Raw genomic sequence first — 7,244 nt, 5'->3', positions numbered from 1 at the left:
ATTTGCCATATTTTTCGGCCTAAAACAATTAATGGAGCCGCTTTTCATCTGGAACCGGAGAATTAAATGGAAGTGGATAGGTCACATCTTGCCCAAAGAAGACAGCAGTATTACAAAGACGCCTTGGATTGGAAACCACTAGTCGACAGAGGCAGGCTCCCTAGAAGACCAGGTGAAATGTGGTGTAGAGCAGTTGAGCGAGGGGCGAATCAGCTCGACTTAAGCCGAAAAAAATCAAAGCGATTGCCAGAAACCGAACCGGATCTTGCGCGGGCATAGTGGATGCCTAAGTACGGCTTGGGATTAAAAAAAAAACGGAAAAGAAGAAGATTATATTTAACAGTCACTTTGGCGTTATTTTCTCCTCGGAAAACTGCCAAGTTAATCGACTCGGCTAGATTGAACTCCGATTACTACTTGACATACTTTTTATAATGATAGGTTAGTGCCTAATTATATACATCTGATTATATCTTACAGAATGTCTTCTAGTCCATCGGAAGGAGTGGAATTTTTAAGCATTTTTTTGGACTACTCAGCACCTTCTAAGAGTCGAAAAGAACTTACGGTAAATAAAATAAAATCTAGATACTTATTTCTAAAAAGATATTTCTCTATTACCAAACTATATCTCCTTTAATATTTCTTTAAATTCAATGGATGATATCTCATTTTGAAGGGGGGAAGCTCACATGCGTGGGAAAAATAGTCGCGTTGTTCAAATTTATTTATTTATTAAAAAAAAGGGTTATCAAATGCTGACAGGACTGCATCCGGTCAATAAAGCGGCATATCTTCCACAAGACTCCATCAAATTGAATGACTGAAGCACCATTTTGAAGAAAAGCTTCACTGCTTGATGAAAAAATAATAAAGTTGCCATCCGCTAAAAATTTTAGTGTCTAAATGTATAGATATTGATTAAAAATTTGCACTGCGTTTAGCTAATGAAAGGCATATAAATGCACTTTTAACCGGAATTAATAATTTTGAAGAGGGTTGCCAACTATATAAAAATATTAGTCTTTACGTGCATCTTTATATTTTTTTTTAAGTTATTTTCCTGCTACCAAACGATATCTCCTTTAATGTTTTATAAAATTTTTCATTTGGAATGAGAGAAGCTCACGTAATATGCACAACTTCTCCGTAACTCGGAGCTCATTATAGGGGATGAGATTTCGATGGTTCCCAAAGAATGACTACGCATAGTAGATCGACTTTTGAGAGACACAATGAATAATAGGTTTCCTTTTGGAGGCAAAATCCTACTGTTTGGTGGAGACTTCTGTCAAGTGTTTCCTATTGCTAGACATGGCAGTAGGACGGCAGTCCTTAAAAGTTCAGTTAAATGGTCACCTTTATGACGACAGGTTAAAACTAATAAGTTGAACCATTTTTACTAAATGGCTACTCTAATTACGTATCGACGACTTAGAAGTTCACACGGAATACTCCAGTGAAACGGTTATTTTTGTTTTGTAATTACGACAGTATTATTACTTTCGTATTCAAAGTCACGCAAATCAATGATAACAACATTCCCCAAAATTTATTCAGCGGTAATTTTATGTAAAAAAAATGATGATTGCCTAAAAATGCACGAGCATATTATTTCAAATCTGTTATTTGATGAAGAAAAGACTTACCTCAATTCAGATTCTGTTCAAAAATATGTGAGCAACGACCAATTATATCCTATAGAATTTTTGAGCACCATGAATCCGTCGGACCCACCACCCCACAAATTAATTTTCCAGTCATGGCTTTCCAATTAGTAAGAAAACAGTTCGCGATAAAGGTGGCCTTTACTATGACAATCAATAAAGCGCGAGGTCGAGATGCTTCAAAGGGCAGGGTTGTATCTACCGGAACCTGTTTTTCGCATGGGCAGAGCTATACGTGGCTTTTCAAGATATGCAAAAAACTTCCAACCAAAAAGAACGTTGTTTTCAAAGAACTTCTTTTCAGTTAAAACTGTACATCTGTAGTGACTGCAATAAATTCAAACTCCTGAAGCAAACACCTGAGTGAATTCAACTTCCCCTTTATTCTTGAACATTGGATGCGAATAATTCGCACGGGTAAGCTAGTTATATAAATTTTGCTGAAATATGCCATATTTTTAAACTTCACGAATTGGGTTTGTTTGGCACCATCTCATTCAAAGTTTTAATTTGTTGCATCTTAATTTCTTTCTTGATTTGCACACTCCATGCCGTTACTGACTTCATAAAAAAAAAAAACAAGTTACATACGTACGTACATACCTACTAACGTGTTAAAAATCCAATCACTGTGCTTCGCTGCAACAATGTGACGCTGCTCGTGGCGGTAGACGTCTGGCACAGGTGGCAAGCTGACGTGTTATAAACATTGTTGTCATAATTATTGTTGTACTGGCGTTATAGAGCATTTTGTTTGTAAAAATTTTTGTTTTTATTTCTTTGTGTTGCTTTTTATTTACATACTCTCCTTGCTGGTTATGGTTTTTTTCTTCTGTTGTTTTATTTAGTTGTGGTTGTTTTGGCACGCCATTGTAATTGTATGGTATGTCGTTTTGGTTGTCGCTATATCCAATCCACTTCCTAGCTGTTATTGCTGCTACTTCATCTTTTGTTCTGCTTATTTTAATGCTATTTTGTAGCAAACGCCATTGAGGCATACACGCGTCTTTCTTGTCTAGTGGATTTTTGTTGTGGTTTGTGTGTTTTGGTGCCGCCATTTACCCACTCAGGAATAGCAACTTTGTTTCGCATTGTATTATTCATAATGATTATCCATTGAAATGGAAATGGAAATGGGAAATGGGAATGAGAATGGCAATGGGAATGGCAATGTGAATGAGGAAATGGAAATGCATGGCAAGAATTTAATTTCATTTTCAAAGCGGAAGCAATGCAATACAAGCAATGACTGCAGCTGAAGTTGAGAATCAAGCTGCTAAAGAAAGTGCAAGGCTAAAGAAAAAACGACAAAATAAAAGAGAAAGAAATAGCAAAACAATTGCGTTTTATACATTGCGTGCGTGCGTGTGTGCGTGTGCTTGTGAATTTGTTAGTGTGCATTGGTATTGTTAGAGCTTTTGAGGAAGTAGCGCATATGTTGCCAAACGTTGTTCGATCTTGGCTATGAAGACGCAATCGAATGATTCTGCAATAAGCGAAAAGAGGAAAATAAGTGGTGCAGTTTTGACATAAATGGGACGCAATGTAGACGATAAAGGAGAGCGCAAAAAGATGCAGTGAAATGTCTACGATACTAAGAGCTATATACAAATTCTTATGTATGTATGTATGTACATACTTTTTATGTTAATATGTAAGACGAGGGATCATCTTTACTTCTACTTGAATAACCTTCTTCTCTCCTAGCGCACCTTTTATCGTTATATGAAACCATGACTATCCTGCACCAAGCAAATCTAGAAATTGAGTTTAAAAAGGGTCTACAGCCTACAATTATGAAACGATTTGAGTAACGAAAAAAATTAAAAACAAAGGTTTATATGTTATAAAAAATTTTTCACCTAAATTATTTTTTTTTTTAATTTTAGAACAATTTTGGGTATTGGGCAGTTTTATAGCTTATTATCATTATTATTTTACTACAATTAAATGTAAGTTTTATCGCATTCATTTTTAACATTTTTTTTTTTTTCTGAAGGTGCTAGCCATTTTTTCCACATACGGAAAGTGTGCTAATTGTGCTAATAGCCTATAAAAATACACACCTAAAGTTGTTTTAAAACCTAAACGAAATTTAATTTTTGGTGAAAATTATTTTTTCCACTTAAAAATTATTTGTGCCATTTTTAATAGACTATAAAATTGCACACCCAAAATTATTCTAAAAATAACAAACAAAAATTGTAATTTCAGTTAAATTTTTTTTCCTAACATTTAATTTGTTTTAATGGTCTATGAACTATATGCCTAAGTATTCAAAAAATTCAAGAGAAAAATTTTTAATTTTGGTGAATATTTTTTTATGACATTTAAAATTTTTTTGTTAAATTTTTTTTACTTCCCCATACTTGTTTCCAACTACTTTTTAAGCAATATTCAATAACAAAAAAGCTGAGTTTAATTTTTTTCAAAATTGCTACTTTTTCTGCACTTTGCATTAAAAAATTTAATATCAACAAAGAAAAATTCAAAAAATCGGGTTCGACAAGTTGTTTGTACATCTCTTCAGTTTTTAAATTAATCAATTTGGTTCATAATTGTCGGCTGTAGACCTTTTCGAAACTTAATTTCTAGATTTACACCACTGTACGGGGTCTTATCTCCTCTACGAATGGAGATAAGACCCCGGGTTGTCAGCTAGCCTCCAAAAGTGTTAAAAGGCAATTAATTTAATGATTGTAGATATTAAAAACGAAACACCATTCATCCATTTCTGACCGCCACTGTATACTACTGCGCAATGCGGTAAGAACCTAATATGAACCGAAATTGTTTGTGTAACCAAAACTGAATCGATTTCTCAAAAAATTATTTTTAACAACAGGTACTTTTGTTTTTCGGAAAATTTAATTTAGGGGCTTATACATTTTTTTTATTACTAAGGGCCGTTTTCTGAACTAATCTTTAATTATCTTCTCTTCAGAGTTATTTTTACCAAATGCCTTATAAAATTAAACTGCTGCATATAACTTTGCCAACCCTAATGCATAGACCTTGGACTTACACACAAATGCATAGAAATGTATGCCAACAGGCATGCGTATGCTGTGCATGATGACAAAAAAAAAGGAGAACTGCACTAAATTTCCGTTTAGAGGAAATTCAAAAAGTGGTGCTATGAAATTCTGCGGATGCCCAGGAAGCAAAGCACAAAGGCAAACGTTCGCTACGTAGTTAGTAGCTCAGCAGAAGAATGTGTATGTATATACATTAGGGTGGCCCAAAAAAAAGTAAAGTCAGAGCTTTAATGCTCCACAGGCCGCTCAAAGTTTTCCATGTATTCTATATGGGGGAAAAAATCTTTTTCGTCGAAATGGTATGTCATTCCTGAAAATCAATATTTTTCGATTTTCCTCTAGTGACCTTCCAAGTTTGTTTTTTGCAGCGTTTTTTGAAGTAAGGGTCAAAACGACCCTTTCAGGTGGGAGCTAATGAGTTAAAATATTCTATGAAAATATTTCCCATGAAATTTTTTGCTACATACGTCTTAACCTTTAAATTCGTTCAGACATTTATTTAAAACTACTTAGGCCAGGACATGTAAACTTTAGTAGGCCATAAAATAAAATTAAGAGCTTACTTTTGCGAATCCATCGAGTGTTTTATTACTGGAGGTGTATATATTTCAGAAAATATTAGCAAAGTTCGGGCTGGTTAGAACTGAAATAAAATTATCGCAATATGTAATGCACAATTTTTACTTAACCAATTTTAAATATTAACTATTTATTTATAGTAAAAAAACTGGTAGAATAAAAATTTGGGAGTATTATTGGCAGTCTTTGGAAGAAAAACATAATTTTCTGAACGAAATATATTGATTTTCAAGAATTCTATACCATTTCTTCGAAAAGTTGTTTTGTCCCCATATAAAAAGCATGGAAAACTTAGCCCACCTTGAGCGACCTCTAAATACGTTTGATTTCAAAAAAACAAAAAAAAAAAACGGGGCTATATTTTTTCGGTATAGAACAATTCTAGCGGATGAGAGCACTAAAATTCTGACTTTGCTTTTTTTTCGAACCACTCTAATGTATTTGCATATGTGTTTTGAAGAAACCTTCACTCGTTCAACGTATGTATGTACGTATACCATTGTAAGTATGTGCCTACATACACACATACGCATTTGCATGAGGTGTGCAAGTGACAGCTGTTGGCGCATAGCTGAAGGGACGTTGGGCAGCACAGCACAGTAAATTGAATGCCACAGGCAATGGAGCAAAGTATGTAAAGCGTTTTTGTCTCGCTCACAGCCTCGTCCTTAGCGGGCAGCCTTGCAGTTGACGCCCAGCCTCCGCATTTACTCCAGAGTTAGATCTCAAATTTATGCACTCAAAGCCTTTTCTCACTCCTTCTTCCTTATACTCCCTTTGCCGCCACTTATTGTCTTCAATTCCTCTGTTTCCTCTCTATTGTTTGAACTTCTTTTTGTTATTATATAAAATTCATTTACTCGCATTGCATTATCGTTCCATTCACTGTCTACATACATTTCTTTTTATTGCCAAGTCATAGACTTCGCCTTGAATGACCGAAAACTTTCCAAGACACTGTCTTGTCAATGCATATTTATTCATTTGCAAATGTCCTAATTGTTTTGCCACTAGCGCAATTCAACTTTCGTTCAGTTGTTAATAAAATAAAGTCATTGAATGCAATTATTAAATTGTCGTCGCGTGACTGGCTGCAGCGCATTGTGTGCATTTTATTCAATGTTTGCAATCCGCTGCGCATTGTGTGTTTTTTCGTTTTGTTTTTATTGTAAAGTAGCGCATTTTCATGTTTACAAGCATTTCTTTTTTGTTTTAATATTTTCACACGCATACAGTGAAAGACGAGCGATTGCAAATGTATTTACATAAATACGCTTGACTTGTTTGTTTGTATGTAGAAAATTTAATTACTGTTTTGGTTTATGGTCGCATAATTGTTGCTTTTAATTTTAGTGCTTGGCGATTTTCCGTTTTACTGAATATTTTCGAAATTATACACCTGCAATTAAAAGTGTATGCAATTAATTGTGCGATTTCATTTAGTGTTTAAAGGGATGACCACATTAGCGCACACAGGGGGTGGGTTTTGGGGCTCAAACCCCCCCTAAAACTAATAACCTCAAATACAAACTGTATCTTAAAGCTAAGAATCCAGCTCACAAGGAAATTATAAGAAATATTTATTATAATTTCTGTTGCCTGAAAAAGCGCTTTGCATTTTTTTCTTGAGAGCTGCAAACTGATTTAAGAAATTTTGGTAGAAGAAAATTTCTTTTCCATTTCTCGTCCGTCGTTTTATATGAATTTTTCGTTTTTCTTGAGAGTTCAGTTAATTTTTTCGGTATTCGAAAGATTAACAAGTAAGAAAGTCTAAGTTCGGGCGGAGCCGAACATTAAATACCCGGCGCAAGTATTAAATATATATTTTTTCACCTTTCCGAAAGCAACCGCTACATGGTAAGTCGGGGTGTATCAATTTGGAGTAAATTACCGTCTTTAAATTTCGAAATATGGAATTTCAGGCATTTCTGAAATTTACCGTTATATGAAAAGCGGACGT

The sequence above is a fragment of the Rhagoletis zephyria genome, unplaced genomic scaffold (assembly GCF_001687245.7).
Source record: "Rhagoletis zephyria isolate East Lansing unplaced genomic scaffold, Rhagoletis_zephyria_1.1 Rzeph_scaffold_03875, whole genome shotgun sequence".
Taxonomy (NCBI): domain Eukaryota; kingdom Metazoa; phylum Arthropoda; class Insecta; order Diptera; family Tephritidae; genus Rhagoletis; species Rhagoletis zephyria.
The sequence above is the reverse complement of the archived record's forward strand: the minus strand, read 5'-3'. Positions refer to the sequence as shown.